The sequence below is a fragment of the Astatotilapia calliptera genome, chromosome 3 (assembly GCF_964374335.1).
Source record: "Astatotilapia calliptera chromosome 3, fAstCal68.1, whole genome shotgun sequence".
NCBI lineage: Eukaryota > Metazoa > Chordata > Actinopteri > Cichliformes > Cichlidae > Astatotilapia > Astatotilapia calliptera.
In genome coordinates, this window is record NC_137424.1 from 28,137,703 (window position 1) to 28,160,396 (window position 22,694).

The 22,694-nt window shown below is 40.9% G+C and overlaps 1 protein-coding gene and 1 long non-coding RNA gene across 7 annotated transcripts in view; one reads left to right on the forward strand and one right to left on the reverse strand.

Moving 5' to 3' along the window:
- LOC145426215 (uncharacterized) overlaps nt 1–19,838 on the forward strand; it is a 45,595-nt gene extending 25,757 nt beyond the window's left edge. Inside the window, exons 2-3 of the long non-coding RNA XR_013906941.1 lie at nt 16,900–16,964; nt 18,549–19,838. This is a non-coding gene — a long non-coding RNA (uncharacterized LOC145426215). The remainder of the gene's footprint in view (nt 1–16,899; nt 16,965–18,548) is intronic.
- sorcs2 (sortilin-related VPS10 domain containing receptor 2) overlaps nt 1–22,694 on the reverse strand; it is a 361,031-nt gene that overhangs the window by 227,923 nt on the left and 110,414 nt on the right. The gene's annotated exons all lie outside the window — the stretch shown is intronic.

Here is a 22,694-nt window from a genome sequence, read left to right on the forward strand (position 1 = left end):
TCACCCATTTTTCCATTATGTGTTTTTCTAAGAATAAAAGCAGTCTTTGCCAACAGCAAGTCATTCATTTTATTACTGTACTGATGTTGTACTGACAGTGGTGGATTTGCCTGGAAAACCACTTTACAAATCCTGGTTTTGGTGGGATTGTGCACAAAGCTTCTGAAATTATATTTATTTTTGTTTAGTTTTTGCAACCCATAAATGGTTTATAGCAATTATGGCTCTTTATTTAATCTGAACCCCAAAGGATCTCTGTACTCATGCTGCAGAGTTCAGCTCACGCCACTGGAGAGTGACTATTTAAGAAGGACTTTTGCAAAAAAACAAAACAAAAAACACATTTAACAAGGGCAAATAAAACTTTTCTTTCAGCTTTATTGTTTTCTTTTAGTCTTTGGTGCTATAACTGAAACTATACAGTAGATTAAGTAAGAGCAGAAATGAGATTCAGGCTGTGTTCAAAATAAACAAATTAATGAATAAATAAATGTATAATTAAGGGATAATTAACTTTGCTATTGCACATGAGCAGGCTGGGTGATGCCATAATTATCTATTGGTATTTTTTTTTAGAAATAAGTTTGAGCTTGTGCTACTTTATTTAATCAGTTGTTAAACTTGAAGACAAAATTGTGACTTGTGATTCAATTGTCACAACCCGGCTCATAGGAAGTGACAAACAAATGGGAGACCACACACAGGCTTTTAAAGACTGTAAGACACATTTAATGAAAATAAGGTAAAGCAACTTAAACACAAGTTAAAGGACATAACAGCCATAACTGAAACTTCCAAATAAACATAACACGTGCCAGAGAGAGCCAAAAGCCAGCCACCCTGGTTCAGTCAAGGTGTCTTTATATACACTGGGACTGGCCTCTCAGGTGTGCTGCATCAATAATTGGGTCAGCTCCACCTACCTGCAAGAAACAGGAAAAGGAAAAAGAAAAACACAAGGCCAGCCCACTGGCCGTCACACTTCCCCCCAAAGAACAGCGTCTCACCCTGAATTGGCAAACACATTTACATTATGAATTTGCAGCTAGAAGAACTAACATATTTTAAATTCATAACATATACACACACACACACATGCACCCTCACTTTCAACACCTTTTGTATGCTCAAAAATCATCTTCAGTTCAACTCCAACCTCAGCAACCTTGGTACCTAGGAGCAATTTAAGAGGAAGGAAAACGATACTGGAGAGGACATACTTCAAGCATATGAGGAGTGAAGCTGCTGGTTACAAAGGGGCACGGGACAAAGCATCTGCCAAGACATTATCTTTGCCCTTAATGTGCTGGATATCCAAATTGTAAGGCTGCAGAAAGAGAGCCCACCGCATGAGCCTCTGATTTGGGTTCTGCAATGTGTTCAAGAAAGTGAGAGGGTTATGGTCAGAAAATACCTCAATTGGCCGAGCAGAATCTAAATATACCCTAAAATGCTGCAAGGCCAAGACTAATGTTACCGGAACAGGGAACTCTTTGATGGCCAACACCTTTGCATCAACTGGCCTCACATAACCTTGGCCCACAACCTTACCAAGATAGGTCACAGTTGCTTTTGCAAATTCACATTTTGCCAGGTTGATAGTCAGATTTCCCAGAACTAATCGTTCAAACAGAGTGCGAATGCGATCCAGATGATCCTCCCAGGTGTTACTATATACCACCACGTCATCTAGGTAAACAGCACAGCCTTCCAGCCCATTAACAACCATATTCATGAGTCGCTGAAATGTAGCTGGAGCATTGCGTAAACCAAAACCCATGACTGTATATGAATAAAGACCAGATGGCGTGATGAAAGCAGATATTTCCTGAGCTCTGGGAGTCAGCGGCACCTGCCAATATCCCTTCAACAGATCAAACTTGCTCACATATTCTGCTGCACCAACTTGGTCAATACAGTCGTCAATATGAGGCAAGGGGTAGGAATCGGGTTTGGTCACTGCATTTACCTTACGAAAGTCTGTGCAACAACGTGGTGATTTATCAGCTTTTTCAACCAACAAGCATGGGGAAGCCCAGCTTGATGACGACGGCACTGCAATGTTGTTTTCCAACATGTAATGAACTTCCTTATCGATTATTTTCCTCTTTTCCTCAGAGACCCTGTAGAACCTCTGCCGAATTGGTTTTGTATCACCCACATCAATATCATGCTCTATCAAAGTTGTTTTAGAAGGTGTGTCTCTAAACAAGGTTGGATACCTTGTAATTAATGCAGACAATTCTGCACATTTGTCAGCAGGCAAATGGCCCAATAGCACATCCAAGTTCTGAAGAGATTCTGAATTCTTCAGACGGCCAAGCAATAAGGGATCATCAGGTGCTGCCACATCCTCCCCCCCACAAACTGACTTCGCCACTGTACAAGCCGACAACCCTGGACTCGATGTAGAAGGAGAAACGAAAGAGCCCGACAGACCGACAGATAAGGGACGAACATGATAGGGTTTCAACAAATTAATATGGCAAAGTTGATTTCTTTTCCGGCGATCCGGGGTATCAATCAGATAATTCTGTTCAGACAGTTTTTGTACCACAGTGTAAGGCCCAGCAAACCGTGCCTGGAACGGTGACCCTGCAATCGGCAGTAAAGCCAAAACCTGGTCACCTGTACTAAACTGCTGCTCTCCCGAACGCCGGTCATAAAAATATTTCATCTTGACCTGAGCCTTTTTAAGGTTTTGTTTGGCCAACTGACCTGCCACATACAGTCTGTGCCGAAAACCATTAACATAATCTATCAAGTTCACTGGTGGTTCACCTGACAACCACTTATCGCACAGCGCTGTCAACGGTCCCCGAACTTTGTGGCCAAAGACCAAGTCATTTGGGCTAAACCCAGTACTCTCCTGGCACACTTCACGCGCTGCCAACAGAAGCCACGGTAAACCTTCCTCCCAGTCACTCCTCATTTCGGTGCAATAGGCACGTAACATGGACTTCAGTGTTTGGTGGAAGCGCTCTAAAGCACCTTGGCTCTGTGGATGATAAGGAGAGGCTTTATTATGCACAATATTCAACAGCTTAAGAACTTGTGCAAAAAGATGTGACGAAAAGTTTGATCCCTGGTCACTCTGAATAATCTTCGGTATGCCAAATACAGAAATAAACTGTGTCAAAGCCTTCACCACAGACTTAGCTGTGATGGTACGCAACGGATATGCAGCAGGATAACGCGTAACTTGGCACATTACAGTTAACAGATACTCCGAACCAGATTTTGATCGAGGAAGAGGGCCCACACAGTCAATGATCAAATGTTCAAATGGGTTACTCACAGCAGGGATGGGACAAAGTGGAACAGGTTTAATAGACTGATTTGGCTTACCTACAATTTGGCAAGTATGGCAGGTCTTAATGTAAGCTGAAACATCACGCTTAAGACGTGGCCAAAAGAAGTAGCGCAAGATGTAATTATAAGTCTTCGTCACACCCAAATGCCCAGATTTGTCATGAGAACACTTCAACACCTCGTCACGGTATTTAGTTGGAACCACAATCTGGACAACTGGACTCCCAACACAGTCCAACCCTTGCGGAATCCACCTACGGACTAGCACCTCCTTCTGCAGAAAATAACCAGAGGCCGCACTTCTAGCGTCATCACTAGGTTGCACTTTGTGAAACAGCTCAGTCAGTGAAGCATCAGCACGCTGTGCGTGAATTAACTCTTGCTGGGAAACTGACAAATGTTCAGGAACAATCAAATCTGGTTCAACCTGACACTCTTCTGCTTGAGTTACAGGCTCTGCATCCCTTTTAGCTGCAGCCCTCGTAACAGCACAAGCTGCAAAGTCAGAAAAACCCTGTTCACACTCATGGGACTCATTCAGAACTCTAGATTTAACAGGTAAAGAATTGTCAGCCCAGACTCGATTTCCAGCCAAATCATTCCCCAAAATCACATGTACACCCTCAAGTGGCAAAGCAGGACGAACACCAAGGCAGATATCATCATCCACAAAACTGCATGACAGCCTGACCTTATGCAATGGGGCACAGATAGTGGTTAAACCCATGCCTTGAACAAGCACACACTCACCAGTATCAGTAACCTGTGAAAATGGCAACACGGAGGCTAAGATAAAAGAATCCTTCGCGCCTGTGTCACGCAAAATCTTTACAGGAACTTTATGATCATCACCCGGGAGTGATACAAACCCATCTGACACAAAATCCTCAAACCCCGAATAGCTCTCTGAGTCAGACTTAGTCGAAACTGGCGTCTCCCGAGAGACTACTGAAATTTCCCGAGCAGGAATGGTAAGAGCCGCAGGCTTAACCTGTTTACCTGTACGTGCCAACTTGCTTTTCAACAAGGGACATTCTGCTTTCCAGTGTCCATCGCCATGGCAGTAGTTGCATGCTTGACCAAACTTACTGGGCTTCACACCACCAATGGCCTTCGCAGGGTCCGATGACATAAACTTAGTTTGACCAAAAGCTCTAGCGGGAGCACCAACTGAAAAACAGTTTCTACCAACCTGCCCCTTATGTGCCAAGATATATTCATCTGCCAATTTAGCAGCGTCAGAAACGGTTGTCACTTCCCGTTCGGCAATGTAAGTGGCAACCACAGGAGGAACACACTCTTTAAACTGCTCCAATACCATCAACTCACATAAATCCTGGAAAGTTGTCACTCCCAGTGCCGAACACCATCTGTTGAAGTGTTTAGTTAAATCCCTCGCAAACTCTATATGCGACTGCTTATCAGACTTCCTCCATGATCTGAAACGTTGACGGTAAGCTTCTGGTACCAACTCATATGCCTTCAGAACTGCATCTTTAACAGTAGCAAAACTCTGACAATCAACTGCACTGAGTGCTGAATAAGCTTCCTGAGCCTTTCCAGTCAACACAGACTGTAACATAATCACACAGTCAGCTTCTGGCCATCCTCTCAATTCAGCAATGCGTTCAAAAAGGGAGAAAAAGGCATCTGGCTCTCTTTCATCAAATTTCGGCACCAAGCGCAAATTACGCACGACATCAAAAGTTTCAACTCCTTGTGGAGAAGACTCTTTAGCCTCAACACCACCTGATAACTTGCCCGCTTTGATTAGGTCTAACCGATACTGCTCTAACTCCAACTTTTCCTTTTCTAAAGAATACCTTACACGGTCTTTCTCCATTTGTAAGAGTAACAACTCCTTTTGCTGCTCAAAAGACAAAGCAACGGCAGTTGAGACCACAGACTGATCAACCTCAGCCACTAAGGTCTGCATTTTACGTGACAACACGCCTTTCTTTACTAATGCAGCCTTCAACACTCCTTTAATCTCATCTTTCAACCGTTTATCTCCAATGTCGACATCGTAATGTTCAGCAAGTTTCAGGAGTTGTTCTTTAGTACAACTATTCAAGAGTTCCTCCGATGGAGACTGAACAAAAGCATCAACAGTAGCCATAACAGCAAAGTATTGATTCTCGACATGCAATTTAAAACAGCACTCTCCCACTAACTGCCTAACCAAAATCTACTTAACTAAAGCCTAGTCTTCATGCAGTTACTTACGGTGGGTACTTATGCACTAAAAACCACCAGGAAGAGAAAGGCAACTGCACAAACAGCGACCCCCTCAATCCTGGGGACGTGCTCCCGAGACAACTGCTCTAACCGTGTTCACCGCAACAGAAATTTCAATGAATGTTTCTCAAGGGAGAAACACTCCTTCAACCTAACAGGGAAAGCACTGATTTCAACTTTGCATATTCAATAATCAACACAGCTCATACGCTCCAAAGTTGACACAAGACAGCACATCAACACTAGCTCAAGTCTACAGTAAACAGTATTAACATGACTGCCTCCACTCAATCTGCCTAACCCAAATGGCCTCCCAAACACAATACACAGCAGACCCAAAATATCAAAGCACCACAAATAACCAAACTGATCAGCAATCAACTCAACAATTGCCTACAAGGCAAGACCTAGCCAAGACAAGCAGCTGCAAACAGACCAGCTCTCAATCAAATGTTAGAAAGCTTACCAAACCAGGACGATCCCGGACGAGCCCCCATTTGTCACAACCCGGCTCATAGGAAGTGACAAACAAATGGGAGACCACACACAGGCTTTTAAAGACTGTAAGACACATTTAATGAAAATAAGGTAAAGCAACTTAAACACAAGTTAAAGGACATAACAGCCATAACTGAAACTTCCAAATAAACATAACACGTGCCAGAGAGAGCCAAAAGCCAGCCACCCTGGTTCAGTCAAGGTGTCTTTATATACACTGGGACTGGCCTCTCAGGTGTGCTGCATCAATAATTGGGTCAGCTCCACCTACCTGCAAGAAACAGGAAAAGGAAAAAGAAAAACACAAGGCCAGCCCACTGGCCGTCACACAGAGTCTTTCCATTTGTAGTTAACGTGTGTGTAACATCAGTTCATTAGGAAGTGAGCAACCTTAGCATACTAGCTGTAATAGTAGCATGTGGGTGCATCTGCTGTGAAAAAAAATGCTGAAGGGGGTTAGGTTTAGGTACTGCAGTCAGTTAGATATGCCTAAATTTCAGTGTAAATTATTGAAATCTAATGAACTGCATTGGCTAATCTAAGAAAGGAAATGATGTTCAGCTTTTTTAACTTCTGACGCGTTTTTTCTTTTCATTTCTTTTTTACACTTAAGCCACTTCAATGGAAGAACAAACATACAGCTGTATAAAAATGAATATGTTTACTGAAAACAGTTAGGAAGAAGTAAGAAATAAGAAATCAGTGACTTGATTAGATGCCTTGTTTTTTTTATGTGTTTCATTCCATATTCTGTAAAGTGAAACTTTAAAGTTGAAAACTTCCATCTGGAACAAATGTCTGAATACAATATGACAAATACAGTTCTAACTTATGTATCCTAATGGTATTATTCTTTTACCGAGGACATCACTAGGTTGATATTAGCATTTAATTCAAAGCACTTCAGTGTCTTTACCATAACAAAGCTGCTAGCATGTAGTAAGTCTACACTAAGATCACTAATTTACGTAACTCTAGTACTGTTCTGGGGATGAAAGTAGATAGTTCAGTGGACAATTTTATGCTTCATATTTTTGGGGTTATCTGAAGATATAACGTGCTGAAGCAGTCAGACAAGCAGACAAAAGTAGGAAACAGTAGGAAAATTTTCAAAAAGAGGCGATGGTAATAAAAAAGCACACACCTGTGTAAAAAAAAAAACAACCACAATCACACACACTCTCATTCAGTCCTTTAATCTATGCTTAAGTGCTTTAGCGAACATTCACACACTCACGCGGATGCATTAGATCCAACTTAGAGTTCGGTATCTTGCTAAAGGATACTTTGACAAATGGAGTGGAGGAGCCAGGAATCAATATACCAACCTTCCAGTTGGTTGATGACTTCCTCTATCACCTGAGCAGCCCATATTGTTAAGTGACAAAATTCAGTTTAATTGTATTTATCCCATGCCAAATTGCAGCAACAAGGCAATTTATTTTAAGGTAAAGACCCTACAACAATACTGAGAGAACCTCAATAATTACACGACTTCTGATGAGCAAGCACTTGGTGACAGTGGGAAGGAAAAATTCAGGAAGAGCCAGGAATTAATAAAGTATTTCTGATTCTGAAGAAACTTCCGACAGAACCAGGCTCAGGGAGCTGAGAAAGGAGACTGTGTAAGAGAGCCAGAGATTAATACTAATTATTACACTAAATGCAGAGTGCTGTATGAGTGTGGTCATTTGATTCATCCTTGACAATAACCTTTAGTTAAAAAAAAACGGTTTTAAGGCTAAGCTAAGGCTTGGCATCTGATAGCAAAGTGCTCTATAATCTTTAAGATAAGATGGGGCCTGATTAAATTTGATTCTTGATTTAACAGGGAGCCAATGAAAAGAAGCTAATATAGGAGAAATAGTCAGAGTGCAATCTTCAGGTGTTGATGAGACGATGGATATTTCAAGAGAAAAAAAGGCTGAACATAATTAAAAGTAACTGTTTTGATCCACCATTCATCACCTGATATAGCTCAAAGATTCCTGACTTCAAAGACCAGCTGTTGCCTCCCTATTGATAACGGTGGCTTCACACTGGGAGCATGATTCTTGACTGCCTTTGGGCATCTCAGAGAAGTCCACATAAAGGCCAACACTACTGCCTTGCTGGCAGTGATCAAAGGCAAATAGACAGACAATAATAGACAAAAGATGCAGAAAAGGCGCCTTGATGAGGTGATGAATAGTGCCGTGTGTATAACTTATGACCACAAGACCCTTCACTGACTGTTTTGATATGAAGCCTTCCTTGGCAGGAAAATCATAAATGGAGAATCAGCAGGATTATCTGTGGCTCATCTTTATTTGTCTTTCCTTTCTTTTAAATATTTAAGCACTGTGACCTTTGAACTCTATAAGAGAAGCCTGACAAGATTGCCAGACGCCCACACATGCATGGGGGGTCGAGTTAAGGCCCCATGGGAGAGGGTCAAATACCAAAGGCAGGCAGGCCAGACACAAACCAATTTATCTCAGTAACTGACTCTGACGGGACTCTGAAACTAATCAGCCACTACTGATTACTGTTATATTGAATGTCGATAAGTGTTTAATGAAACAGTGACATTTTTGGAAATTTACTTTTTTCAGACAGTTAAATAAGAAAATAAATACTATGGAAGCGAAAAATAAAAATGTTGTACTCAGGACATGGCTTGTGCAGCTTGCCATACACACTATACCAACATATAGCAGTTATACTTGTTGTTTGGTAATCTAAATCAGTATAAAAATGCACATTATAGTTTTGGGTGACTCAGATAATATTGTGTATGTACGAAGAACATAGCTCTTTTAAGTTGTACAGTATAATTGTATGCAAAAATACATGGAATAGCTCATGACAGCACTGAGTAATTAGTGCAAATATTTAAAAGAAAACAAAAACACAAGATTGACACAAATCACATGAAGATATTTTTTACTTTTGGTTTGCCAAAAAAAGATCTGAATATTTTAATATTCTAATTTATTCTAATCTGCAGTAGAGAGCGCAGAGACAGTCTCGCGGAGACGCTCCTCGCACACTGGAACTATTTCAGTCTGCATCTTTTACCGGACTGAAAAGAAAGAGTGGGCCAGGCAGACTGTGCAGTAAGTGGGCTGATAACACAGAAAGCAAGTGGTTTCCCAGGGGGCCGTCTGAGCACACTGCAGTGCATTCACATCTAATCTTCTGTCACCCTCTAAGACACCCACCTACAGATCCCCCTCCCAACCCCCACATCCGCCCCCGCCCACACACACACACACACACACACACACACACACACACACACACAGATAGTATAGAGTACACTGGCTCAGCTATACAGTATTCTTAACCCAGACGTCATCTACATCTATTATAATGCATCATGTCTCAACACGGACCTATTTCAAGTTAAACGATTTGATTGGGTTCATCTCAAGGTTTCATGAACAGTCACCCCCGTGTGACATCTGTAATTGTAGTTCACAAAAACACTCCCATCTTGAGCAATAAAAACTAGCATGCATCACCGTGAAGGACATTCACCTCTTAATAAATAAAAGGCAACTGAGACGGCTCTTAAATGTCGTGAATGAGTTTACAGGTCTATAAAGCAATGCTAACTCGCGGGGTAATCTTTATTGCAGTCGCCTGCCTTCAGTGAGGTTCTGAGCGAGCAATCCACTAACCCCTACTATTAATATCTCTTCTGAGCACAAAGGAAGAAGAGACACCATTAAAACGCTGCTGGAAGGATTTGACCCAAAGCAAGCAGGGGCGGTGGTGGTGGCAGGAGCCTTACAGAAAAATATAAGAATAAAAAGCACACTTTTATATACGTGTGGAAAATAGAGGGAAAAGTCACTGCAGCAGAATAAAACTGGAGCGGTCACGCTTATCTATTTTCAAACCAAGAAACTGGGAGAATGGTTTTCTGGTGAGAATAGGTTATCATCAAAAATTTTCATCTTTGGTGCATCCTCGGGTCACCACATTTCTTTCTCTTTTTGACCTTTTTACAGAAACTGTTGGTGGAATCACTTAGCAAATCGAGGACTTTATCAGACAGGCTCCGCAGACTGAGCTGGACCACAGTGCAGTTCCCCCCACAACTGTCAGTTCGTGCCCTCCTCTGTCCTTCATGTTCTTGCATGTACAGTCCATGTAATAAGTAAATGTAGTTCTCAGTCTCTGTCTGGTCTACTTTAGGCATTTCCCACTCCCAGTAGTATCTGATGACATATTGCTTTACATTTTATCTCTGGTTCACCTCCATCACAAGGAAACACTATCGTCTTGACTCTCTAATGCAGTATATTTGTTTCTCTGTTTAAACTCCACATGACCTCTGAAACAGATGACATGAGGACCTCTGTCTTAGACATTTCTCAGGTCTGGAGGGCATTTTGTGAGAATTTAGGAGCTAAGGTTGGTTTAGGGTTTGGATTTCATTCCCAGTTTAATAATGTTCATAGTCAAAATGGTCCAGGCAGTTGTCTTCTTTTTCACTCTGTTTGTCTTATGTGTCATAATAATACCAAAAACGCCACTTAATGTGTATATTAAAGTCAAAATAAAGCAATATAGAAACACAACAGATAAAATAAAGCCCATAAAAACTCAATTTAAAGTTTATTCGAATAAAGAAAGAATTCTAAGAATGTGATGGTGCGTCACAGTGAATGTTTTTATGCTTTTTATGAAGCATTTCTTTGATGTTTTAGTTCCTGCAATTAGGGTGTACACCACATTTGATGCATTTTTTAGCAGCATATTCATTGTTGTCTAATTTTAGTAACTCTTCAGAGAACAATGTGTGTTAAATTGCTTCCACATCAGAAGTACTATTGTAAATATCGTCTAGTTGAATGAGAGATGCGTTGTTCCTTTCTTTTTGAGGAGCTGTCCATGGTGCTGAGATTTTCCACCACTGCCTCTCTTTTGACAACATCTTGGCTCCATTTACATAGTATGCTATCCTGGGTGGGCAAGCCAGTGCTGTTTTATCACCTTGCTTACTCATTGTAGTGGGAGAAGCAAATTTGAATTCAAATACAGCCATGTTTGGATGTCCCTGCCTAAATGTTTTGTCGCTGTTCACTGGATGCAAAATGTCAGGCCACTTCATTTGTGTAATTGCATCTAAAAGCATACTCGCCTCCTTATTGGATGAGTAGAAATAAAATTTTCAAATTTGCAGACAGCAAGCTTTTTTTCCCCTGTGTGAAGTAATAAGATAAGAGAGTTGCTGGCTCAAAATCAAAAGTGACATCACTTGATAGTAGAAGAATCGGTATTAGTCCTGGGAGCCATAAAGGAAAATCAGACAGCAACACAAAGAGGCTAAATAGTGCTGTTGCATGTCAAACTATCAGCAGAAATCAAAAACTTCAAGACACAGAGATAAAACCAGAGCCAAGGTGAGGGCATTATCACAGGGCAGAGCGGTATGCAGGGGCAGACAGAAAACCTAAGTCAAAGTGAATGTGAGACTGTGAGAGTAATATAGAGAGGTAGCGGAGGTAAGGCTGGGCAGGGAGGTTAAGTGAATTTCATCAGAGTGTTCTGTCTGAGGCAGAATCACAGACAAAGTGCAGTGGAGTATGACTGCACCGCCGTGCACCCGCACTAGACAGTACACCACAATTTGCTGTCCAACAGCCAGTTACAATCTATCAGTGGGTCCACACGGAAAATGGAAAAGGGAGGTGCTCCAAAGACAGCGTTACTGAAGGATCTGCAAAAGGACAAAAATGTTTAAAAAAAAGTTGAAGGGGACTTTAGCGTCATCATTTTTGAGGACTTACAGCAAACACAGTTTTGTGTGTTTGCAATCGTGGCTCAAGAGTTGGGAGTTCGCCTTGTAATCGGAAGGTTGCCAGTTCGAGCCCCGGCTCGGACAGTCTCGGTCGTTGTGTCCTTGGGCAAGACACTTCACCTACCGCCTGCTGGTGTTGGCCAGAAGGGCCGATGGCGCGATATGGCAGCCTCGCTTCTGTCAGTCTGCCCCAGGGCAGCTGTGGCTACAACTGTAGCTTGCCTCCACCAGTGTGTGAATGGGTGGATGACTGGGTGTGTAAAGCGCTTTGGGGTCCCTAGGGGGGACTAGTAAAAGCGCTATACAAATACAGGTCATTTACCATTTGTTTGATTTTAGTGAGAGACGCTCAAAAAACAGCAACAGCCTTTATCAGACATTCCTGACATTCCTACATTTCAAACTTCACTAAATCTTTTGTGTTAACGATTTCAACTACTGATCATATCGCATGTTAGGATTAAGATCATTTTTAACTGCAAAACCAAACTGATGTTCATGTGTAAATTCAGAGGCTTTTGTTGAGTGGCCAAGTACACACCTGTAAAAAACTGAAAGACCCGCATACAACTGAAAAAAATAAATAATTGTTCAAAAAAGACAATAATATTAAAGAAAACTTGAAGAAATGATGTGGGATAATAAAACCTAGAACCCAAACATTGTCTCACTGAGGAGAGAACCACCATCGTAGCTCCAGAAAGTTGTTTTATATTAGCACTGGCACACTGAGCCCAGGTGCTGTCTGAGTTGCTGATTGCCATCAATCAGGCCTCCTCTCAAGCGCTAACACATTCTCATTTTTGAGTTCTCACATAATGCAGTTTTGTCAGATGCCTTCTGTGACTCTTCATACGGTGTCCCCTGACGTCAGCGCCCTGATATCACAGTCTTTGGAGGGTGAAAGAAGTACTTTCAAAAAACACCAAGAAAATCTGGACAGTAAAGATTCAAAGATCATTTAGACCATTCAAAAACGTAGCAGACATAAGAGGGTAAAAGCAAAAAACTGAAAAACAGTTACATCACACGCATTCAGCATGACTGCAATAGAAAAGCTGCAGTTATTTGACATGCGAACATGTGCCATCCTCTGCTGCCCAATTACATCCATACAGTACATCCATTGCCCAGCTTTCTTTATTAAACATGACATGTTGGGTCTGTTGTTTAATCACCTCTCCTCACTCTGTGGCTGACTGCATGAGACAACAATCATCTTGTGGACGATCATCCTGGAGCCAATAAGGCGCAGTTAACCCAGTCAGTCTAACTCACACCTGACTGCTCCCCGTGCAGCTGACTGTAAGGAAACCAATTAATGCTGCTCTGCGTTTCTCCAGGGAAACAGGCAGTCAGGACCACCTGTGAAGCTGTGTGTGTGTGTGTCTGTGAAACAACAGGTGTACTTGTCTGTGAAGTCATGTACTTGTCTGTGAAGTAAAGGACTTTTTGAAAAGTAAGAAGAGATGATCTGCTCTGGCTAGAGCGGACTAATTGCCATGACTCATCAGCGGGAATCAGCTGACATTTCATTTAAGTGAAATTGTTGCATTTGCATTGGCTTCAGTCAGCTTGAGCTCTACATTTACTGCATTGGGCAGGGATAGCTCAGTAGGTAGAGTGGTTGCCCCATGATCGGAAGGTCGGGGGTTCGATTCCCCTTAACAGCTACCCTGAGGTACCCCTGAGCAAGGTACCGTCCCTACACACTGCTCCCCGGGCGCCCAATGGCTGCCCACTGCTTCACTAAGTGAATGGGTTAAATGCAGAGAGCAATTTCCCCACGGGGCACAATAAAGTATTAAATCAAGTCACAGGAGACTTGTGTTGGAAAGCTATTTGCATAAATGTATGTGTCTGTGTGTTTACATTACAAATCACAAAAGTGACTGTGAACATTAACATCAAGTTTACAGTTTTTTCTTATTAGGAATTAATGACTCCATAAACCAGAAATTCAAGTTTGAAGCTCTACAACAATTCTAGTTTACTACAGTTAGATGTTCATTTAAGAATTCGCTGTTGCAATGTTATTGTCTTCAACAAGAACAACAACAACAACAACAATAACAATAATAACAAACTGATTCTCTTACCATTAAAAAAGTAATTCAGTTGTTGAGTGCTGAGTTGTTGCAATAGCACATTGGGTAAAAACCCCCAACCCCCAAGGAAACAAAAGGAGCGAATAAAACCAAATACTATGGGATGGATAAGAGTTAAGGGGACATGGTTGTTGAAACATTATCTACCTTAAAGCCACCCTGCCAGCCCAGACAAGATTCCCAATCAAAGCCGTCACATAAGCCTGTGAGACTAAAAGTAGCAGCTAATCAAATCGATCCTTCATTTCCCTGCTGGGCTGCTGCTTCCAGAGCATGATGGATGCACACCTCGGTTTCATTAAAAAGCTGGTTCCTCCTTTTTCTCAACACAAAGGCAGAATAAATAGGAGCCAGAGCTGACTACAATACCTCAATCAGAACCCCTGTGTCATCAATAGTCATTCAAAATTAGGAAGAGCAGATGACAGCATGTGATACTGTTGTAAGACCTCAAGTACAGCTGTAGTGGGGCTTCAGAAATAGCCCCAGATTACATTTTTAAAAAAAATTATGGTATATACTTCCTTCTGACATTTAAATACTCAAAGGTGAGAGTTTGAAAAAGAAATTTGAATCAATTTAAGAGATAAAACCAAACATAGCCATAAAACAGAACACATGAAACAGGAAAATAGTGCTGAAGTTATGCTCAAATATTGTCACCTTCCAATGCAAATCTTTGTTTTTAAAGATAGTACTGTTTCAGGTCAACATTGTGCATCTTTGCAACACATCTCTTTAAAATTGTTGTTTTGAAAGGCTAGTCTAAATCTGTTCTAAACAAAAACAATCAAAAACACATACAGAAAACAAACTCATGTAGCACTAATGTCTTAATGTCTAATCTCTGTTGATCATACAAACAGCAGTAACAACACTTTAATAAAGTCAGTTAAATGCGATCCAGGATCTGATGGCTTGGAGGTTCTTTTAGATCAATCTGCCGTATACATCGATTTATACCCAACATTGCTAATTATTTCAACTGTCACACACAAGGCTGAAACCAAAGGATCAAAATGGGTTACATAGACTTCCTATCATCAAGTTATCATTGACTTATTTAGTAGAGACCTTCATTGGGTCTGCCTTTGATCCAGTTTGGACTTTGGGGAAGTCACTTTTAAATGTGATGCAGACTGATCAGAGCAGGTGCTTATTTAATCACTAAAAAGAATTGAGTCTTTAAAGTCTTTCCTTTGATTGGTTGCTACAGCTTTAGAGAACTTTTTCATTTTAGGCCCTTTTCTTAACATGCCTTTATGTTTTTGAAATGCCTTTAAAAATAGCTCATATTAGAAACTGTTTCACTTATGTTTTTATTATCATGAACAATTACAATTATCTGAATTTCACATTTACATCTAATGCCAGAGCTGGGAGTACTCAATTCTGATCATTTTTAATATCAGCTGTGCATTTTTAAACTGGTTTCCTGCACATGAACATTCTTTGAACAAAAGCTTTTGAACAAAGGTTTTATCTATGTTTTCTATGCCTTGTTGTGGTAAAGTATTTTTATATTTATATTTGAATAAAATTTTCTAATTTTTGCTCTCTTTACTGTGACAGTTGTCCCTGTGCTATCAAACATGGAACTAATTCTGACCATTTTTAAAGCACTGTATCAAAATTTAGAAATTTGCCACAATGGTTTCACTATCAAAAGTATTTTAGTATGTAATGCTAACACTACAGCACTGTAACTATATTTATCAGCCATACCTATAGTGTACACTTTACCTATACTAAAGATATAAAAAGTCTACGTGTAAAAATATAAGATTTCAAACACACTACTGAATAGAAACATTGTAGTTAAATATGTTTTCGCTCTTTATTCTGGTGATCGAGTTCCTAGATACAAGAAGTAAGCAAAGTGCTGCATAATCACAAATGTGTCAATACAGATGGACGGCTGTGGCCCAGGAGTTAGAAGTAGGGGTGTCTACCAGTCACAAAGTATTTGGTTTAATCCACAGTTACTCTGGTCTGCATACTAAGGAAATTCTGTCATCAGGAAATACTAATCCTTGAATTCCCCCTGATGTATTCATCAGCGTGTGACTGTATCCATGAAAGTTAGACAAGGTGCTTAGATAGAAAAAAGAAAAACACTTTTATGAACATGTATGTGATTGAGTGAATGAGGCTTGTAGTAAAAAGCACTCTGAGTGCTCATTTTCTAGTAGAAAAGTGCTATATAAGTACCAGTCCATTTACAGGTGTTCAGCATGGTGACACTTTTAAGCACTGACATATGGCCACTAAGGGCAGTAGTATATCCTTGCACCATATCAAGATACAATCAGTACCTGGCTTCAAAAACAGCATAAGCCCAAGTTTCCATATACACAACAAGCAGAACCTTAGACCAGATGGGCTACAGCATCAGAAGACCACTTTTGTCAGCTAAGAACACTAAACTAGAGATACAATTTGTATGGGTTAAGCAAAATGGACAATAAAAAATATTGCCTAGTCGGATGAGTCCTGAATTTTGCTACGACATTGAGATGGTAGAGGTGGAATTTGGTGGAAACAATATGAAATCATGAATCTGCCTTGCCTTGTATCAACAATTCGGACTGGGAGAGGTGGTCCACATTATATGTCCATCCATTTATGGCCACAGTGTACTTATCTTCTGATAGTTGCTTCCTGTAGGGTAATGACCCATGTTTCAAATGGCGTATTTAAGGTTAGAAAACATCATCTTTAATTAGATGTTTTGGTTGGTTTTTACTTAATTTCTGTCTACATGATTGCTTCTTCACCACTAACTGAAGCTTTTCCCATCGCTCCTGCTGCAGTCCTGTACATCGGAATGTTCATACCAATGTCTTCCTTATCTGTCTCTGATGGCAGCGTTTTGATTTCAGTATCAAAGCCGAGGGCTGTACGGAGTCTGACTCTGTCCCTGAACTCTGCTTCGTCTGCCTCTCTTAGCTCCCTGTGGATTGTCCGCTCCATTTCAAACACATCATGACCTGAGCTCACCCGCAACCACTCAGGTATACACACTTCTCTCCAGACACACACATTAAACAAATGAACTGATAAACGCAGACCATCGTGTCACCTTTTTGAGTATGCATATTTGTATAAGATCAACTTGTTATTGTTTGTCGACACTGTCCTCGAGTCAGCATTTCATGTTATGGAAACACACTCACACACACCTAGGCAGCCTCTCTCACCTTCTGAGTGCTCTGCCTCTCTTAGTTAGGGCTGAAGAGGCTTTTTGTAGCCTTGAAATAAGAAGCTTTTCACAGTGTGCCTGACAGAGAGCACCCATGAGGGAGGTTGGATAGGTCTGGGCTGAGTACAAGGTGAGAGGGCTTCGGGCTGACATGCCCACAGTGTCCAATTGGATTAGACTCTGGATAAAAGTGTGGTGGAGGGGGTCACCAAGAGGTGAGCACACTGGCTCTGGGGACCACAGACTGATGCAAAATAAGCAAGATGTCACAACAAGGCCAACCATGGCATGTAGCCAAACATGAAGAGGCATGGATGGATTAAATGTACATTTTGAATTGATGAAAAGTGCTTTTTGCTCCACTAGGAGTGGTGAGTTTGAAGAAATTGGCTTATTTTGTCTTTCCCACCAACATTTTGCTCCCAAGAAAGAGCCCTCTGTAGCAGTTTGCCAATTTTTCATAGTATTTGCTATGAATATTTATTGTATCTAAAGGGTTCACACATGTTAAAGAGAGCTTGATAATGGAGATAATGGAGATAATCGATATCTCCATTATCAAGCTCTCTTTTTCACAAAACAGTCCAGTCTTCATGTCCTGTGGTGATTGGTGATTTCCTAGCGCTGAAGCCACCATACTGGATCAATCAGTGTCTATCTAATAACTTTTTTAGCTACATGCTAGAATCCCGATATCTTAAATCCAGAAAGGTAAGTGTTATGTCAAATAAAAATATCATATTTTTAGCTTTTAGGGAGGGTAAATGGACTGGTTCTTTTAAAGTGCTTTTCTACTTGACCACTCAAAATGCTTTATATAACATGTCTCATTCACACAATCACTTATTTCTATGTCTAAGTGCTTTTTAGCTACCATTCACACTCCAGTGAATGCATCAGGAGCAACTCAGGGTTTAGTGTCTTGCCCAAGGATACTCTGGCATTCAGACAGGAGCAGTCAGGGATTAAACCACCAACCTTCCAATTAGTAGATGACCTGCTCTTTCACCTGAATCAGTCATGTTTAATATTTAAGGAGGTAAAGTAGTGCTTCTTAACCCTCTCAAGGCAGGCATTGCAGATTTGCAACAGTTAAAAGCTAACAACCTGATTACCCCACATACATATTTTATGAGATTTTTTTACTCAGAATTACCACTGCAGGTATTCTTTTGTGCATTAGCAACAAAAACTTAATTTGAGCCCGAGAGGGTTAAAGGAAGAACAAGGGTGTTCAATGTTTTTTTCCACAAGCCTTCTCTAACACCTTTAGGTAAAACTGCCACAGTTTTAAAAAAAAAGGCTGGGAGCTTGTTAACAGTGCTTACTGCGTTTGCTATTGTCTACTAAACAAACTTGTAAGAATGTTAGCTTATCTTCTTCCTCTTCTTCTCAGAGCACAAAACTCACCTGCGGCAGGTGGGATAGGAGATGGATTTGGAGATGCAAAGATTTTACTGTACCAGAACATGGATTTGAGTGGCTGCATTTCACATCTATAACAGGTGAAACACTGTTCCTTTTGCAGCAGAATATATAATAAATGAATTTTGCCAAATTAGAAAGGGACAATTTATATAATATCAGATCATTAATGAGGATTAATCTGTCACTGTTTGCATTTTCACGTTTGATCTACCCACATGGGTTGCTGTTTCAGCTCTACTGTCATCCATATGTTGACTTCACTGGATATTATATTCTTTTATCCTCCTTTTGTTTACCAACCAACCTCTAACCCACCCACCACCATCATCTCTACATTTAGTCATTGCATAGTTTAGTCTGGCTGTCAATGGTAAGAACTATGCTATAGGTAAAGGCCAGACGATTTAAAAAATATTAAAAAAGCATAGATTTATAGACCAAGGTGTAGAACTGAAGGTTTAATAGATTGCAGATGTAGTGAGGCAGAAGATGATGGTTTGACTCAGCGCACTTAAACAGACTTGAACTTTTGACTTGGGAAACATAATAACTGAAAATAAAGGTGGATAGTCAAGCGTTAATGCCCTCTAATACTGAGATTATGCCATTTTACATCCTGGTTATAAAACTGTTTTGCACTGCAGCTTTATTACTATACTACTTATTTCCTGGTGGTGATGCAGTTGTAGACAAATATCACTGTCCCCCACCCCCAACCAGGTGTCCATTGACTGTGCCCATTTTAAAATAAAAGACAAAAAAAGTGTGCAATTTTATTTTGTTCTGCTAGATCACACAGACCCAGGTTTAAAAGAACTTTAGCATATTACACAGAGGACAACAAGCTGCCAGAGCGTGGAGAGCTTCATTAATGCAGAGTAAAGAGCCAAGGGCTACAATAGCAAACACACAGAGAGACAGCATTTGTCATAATTATCTCCTTTTTTGTGCCATTTGAGCCAGCGTGCGGTAATTCATTATGGCTCTAGCTCTTCATACAGGGAAATGTTTGAAGAATAACGTCCGACATGAGGAGCTGTGATGGTCTGATGGGGGCAGAAAAAAGCTCATTACCATTATTATGTGTGCATACAAAGGTTAGACTGGTTATTGAGGTCCAGCAGCGGCCTTTTAAAAAAATCAAATAACAGAAAACGCATGTTTGTTCTGTCAGTTAACATATTATTCTGTAGTACATCATTTTTACTCCATTTGTGTAGCATAACTTGTTTTCACTAAACATTGTGTCAGAGCTGCTTTTGACCAACAACATTAAGGTAATGGTTGTCACATCTTAGTTTATTAGCATGTTTGATCAGCTCTGATTGGTGTTGTCTTTGAAAGAATGATAGACAAATGTCATATTGAGTAGGAATATGTCCTACTGACTGAGTTTGATTATGTTTCCAAGTTTATTTACGAGTTTTATTTACTTTGTCTTAAACAAACTGCTGTTGTTTTGAAGTCCAACTTTCTGTCTCCTCTTTATTTTTTATGCCTTCACCTCTTTCCATGATTGTATGACAACTATAGGCTCTGCAACTACAGGATGTCCAGGCTGTATAAAATGATGAAAAGACAACATTTTTCTGATAACTACAAAATGAATTAGCTGACACAGGCAGATGGGGTAAGCTAGGGTAGAAAGGGCTTGAAATGAGCAAAAAACAGAATAAAAAAGAGTAAAAGTAACAGAGATAATGTAAAACCAAAATAGAAAAGTAGGATATTGGAAAATTTGTCACAGCAAGAATGCTTCAAGGACTGGAAGACAGCAGGGAATGACTGGGCAGTTTGTAGTGACACTGTCTCTCAATAGTTGTCTTGGCTCAGACCTCGGGCAGGATCTCTAACCCGGCACGCCAATGGGAAAAGCAACTTCAGCCAACAAGTCACCAGGAAGCCACCGCTATCCATTTCACAATTAAAATATGCTGAGGGGGAGCTGGGCTTTCCTCAGCCGGTGGGTCCGAATGCCTGCGCTCACATTCGTCTTCCAGTCGGCAGGGGGAGAGAAAGCATCAGGCTAAGAGGATTACCCCAAATCCTTGCTGATTTTTCTTTTTCTGTGGGTTAAAGAGGAGCCAAATGTCCAAACCGGCCGCCAAATGAGCATTATGCAATCTCTCTCTGATTGTCTGCGGTTTTGGGGCTTTTTGTTTCCCTGAAAGGCTTCTTGTTCTAAGATGAAATCCTAATGATACGGGGTAGGCAATAATGTGCTTCAGATCACCTCAGCCATGCAAATGAGTGCTTTCAGTGAAAATCTGGAGTTTCTTTAAAGTGAGTCCTCCGTGACGTACAACAATCAATTCATTCATGTGGACATGCACTGTGTGGCCGCTTCTGGTGAAGCAGCAGAGCCCAGCCTCTTTCAGAGCAATCCCTGTCATCCACTTAGAAGTGAACAAGCTGTCCTCCCTCTTTATTTTGCCTTTCCTCTACTCTCTGAAGCATTAAGGATGCTGAGAGGGGAGAAGCATTAACCTTGATGTCTCTGAGTGCCTCTTTTTTTCTATGCAGGGCAAAAGGCAACCAGACAAGGAGAAATGTTCAAACCCAAACAAAAGCAGCATACAGTAAAACAACAATACTCTAAAATGACTGTTTTAGCACAGATAGTGTAACTGTTGCTTTTGCCTTGTGAGTCTGCACATCATAGAAAAAGGTATCTTTTTAAGGAGTCTTTACGAAAGTTGTGCATGTAGATCAAAGTGGAGATCTAAGCCTGCTGCATAGATAAAACAATTAAATGCCAGTACGGTCATGTAATGGCTGTGTGGTTTGCAGGAAAAAACAACCCCAAAACTAGGAAACGTGGTGCCAAACAGTACCATGAGGGACTCCACGGCGACGAACAGAGGGAGACTCAGACAATAAATACACGCCAGGTGATGAAGGGAGAGGAGACAGGTGGGAACACAGCGGGAACAAATGATGAGACAAAAAAGTTAAAATGAATATAAAGCACACAAGACATGATACTATCAAAATAAAACAGGAACTAATTAACACAGAGACACAGACTCGAGTATCCGAACTGACAGATGGGACTAGGAGAGAACGGTTATCAAAGGAGCTTGCAAAGAAAAGCGTCTGGACTTCTTTAAGTTGCTTGAAGACGTTTCACCTCTCATCCGAGAAGCTTCTTCAGTTCTAAGGTCAAATGGTGGAGAGTCCCAGATATAAACCTAGTGGGAGTGACCCCCCACAGAGGGACAAAAGGACCCCCTGATGATCCTCTAATCGCCTGAGCCAAGGTGGGAAACTGGGCGTGGGTCCCAATCAGCCAGAGTTTCGGGTGAGTTCATTGTGAAACCTGGCCCCACCTTATCATGCGAATTCCTGAGGTCAGATGGCCCAGGATGTGAGTGGGCGTTAAGGCGTCTGGGAAGGGATCTCAAAACTGGATTATAGATGGCAGAGAGTTGGTGTCGTAAACCCCCGCCTCTGTTCAAAGATGGTCGCTCACAGTGGACATAGATGGCTTCTTTCACTCCTCTTTCAAACCATCTGTCCTCTCTGTCCAAAATGTGAACATTGGCATCCTCGAAAGAGTGTCCTTTATCCTTAAGATGCAGATGGACTGCTGAGTCTTGTCCTGTGGAGGTGGCTCTTCTGTGTTGTGCCATGCGCTTGTGAAGTGGCTGTTTGGTCTCTCCAATGTAGAGGTCTGAGCATTCCTCGCTGCACTGTACAGCATACACCACATTGTTAAGTCTGTGTTTTGGCGTTTTGTCTTTCGGGTGAACCAGTTTCTGTCTGAGCGAATCAGACAGAATCAGTGCTTCATGCTCGTTTCATGTTCGTTTAGCCAAATATTTTTTTAGCATCTGCCTTATTCATCACAGAGATGCAGTCTTCCTGCAGTCTATTTTTTTCTTAATTTGCTTTGTTATAGTTTAATAATGGTTTACATTCCTCCTGTGTCAAGCATCTTGAGCCGCAAAAGCATCTTGCGCAAACAAAACTAATCAGGATTTTGATAGACAGACTTTTCTATCAATATTGCTTTTTAAAATGATTAATGTGAATTATTTTAGCCATGATAATAATGCTAGAAAAATAGAGATGGCAGATAGAGATTGCATATATTGATGATATATATTTAATG